Here is a 1,287-nt window from a genome sequence, read left to right on the forward strand (position 1 = left end):
TTTATTTTTGTTTAATTTCTTTTTTTTTAAAATAAATATTTTTCCTTCTTTACTTTCTCTCTTCACTTTTCAATTCATGAGTAAAAAAGAAAAACATTGAAGAATTCTTCATATATAATGTCATCTAAATTCTTTCTTGTCCCGGTAATTTAATTAATAATTAGTTGAATTTCTGAATTTTTTTAAAATTAATTTTCTCTTGTTTTATTTTTCTTCTATATTCATCATAGAAACAGCCTTAGCTTACAAAATAGTACATGTAGACAAGAACACTTTTTCTTTAATTTCTTCTGGAATTCAGCTATGATGCATGACCAAAGTAGTTAAGTAAAAAAAAAAAAAAATTAAAGTCATAATTTCATGCTGAAATTATAAAACTGTGTTTCCTAAAGCCCTAAACAGTGATTCCTGAAAAGGATCCAAAACAGAGAAAAGAAGAACTATGTATATATAATGAAAAAATAAATAAATAAATAAATAATCAATATAGATATAGCTATATAGATGAACATGATTTTACCTGTTTGTGATGTATGTATAGGTTTTTTCCTTGATCAGATAAACTAAAAGGGAAGTACCTTTTATTTTTTTTCCCTTGTGAGAGAGAGAGAGAGAGATCCTTCAATTCAGAAGCTATGCTATTTTACCCTCACAAGACAAAATATCCAATGAAAGAGAGAGAGAGAGGGAGAGAGAGAATGAATTGAAGCACATACACCCCCTTAAAGAGGAAACCCTAATTTATTGCAAGCTACTAAGAGAGAAAGAAAGCAAATTGGATATGAGAGAGAAAGAAGCTAAGAGAGAGGGTAGTGAATGAACATTGATATAACTACTAAATGGCAAAAGGTGATAGCATAATAAGATGAGGGAAGGAAAAAAACATCATTGAGTGGATGGAGAAAGGAATGGATGCAAAAGACAAAGGTAATAAATGTGAGGATGCTTTTTTAATTTTTAACAACGGTTCCGTTAGAAAATCAACTAGAAGTGCAGTTAATTAAAGTCAATTAGAGTCAATTAGTTAAAAAATAGGAGGTCTGGATGTTCACGGTATTCTCCATTCTAACAAGTTAAAGATTAATTCATCGTGAATCAGAGCTCTATTTAAGGGTCTGCTGTTGGTTAATGGATTGTTGTATGTACAAGGTGGGATTCGAACCCCCGACACTTACTTAAACGGATGAGTAAGGTTAAATAGGAGGTCTAGTATAAAAATAAAAAAATAACCTCCTACTACCCTAATTTTTCGAATTTTAAAATTAAAAATACAAAAAATTAACTTGA

General features: G+C 29.4%; 1 protein-coding gene across 2 annotated transcripts in view; it reads right to left on the reverse strand.

The window, feature by feature from the left end:
- LOC107608398 (protein LATERAL ORGAN BOUNDARIES-like) overlaps positions 1 to 905 on the reverse strand; it is a 2,743-nt gene extending 1,838 nt beyond the window's left edge. The window contains exon 1 of one of the 2 annotated variants that reach the window (XM_021106805.1): positions 579 to 905. The gene's annotated coding sequence lies outside the window, so the exon portion shown is untranslated. Of the gene's footprint in view, positions 1 to 520 lie in introns of both variants that reach the window. The other variant, XM_016310194.2, reaches the window with a different exon arrangement.

This window comes from Arachis ipaensis, chromosome B07 (assembly GCF_000816755.2).
Source record: "Arachis ipaensis cultivar K30076 chromosome B07, Araip1.1, whole genome shotgun sequence".
In the NCBI taxonomy this organism is placed as follows: Eukaryota; Viridiplantae; Streptophyta; class Magnoliopsida; order Fabales; family Fabaceae; genus Arachis; species Arachis ipaensis.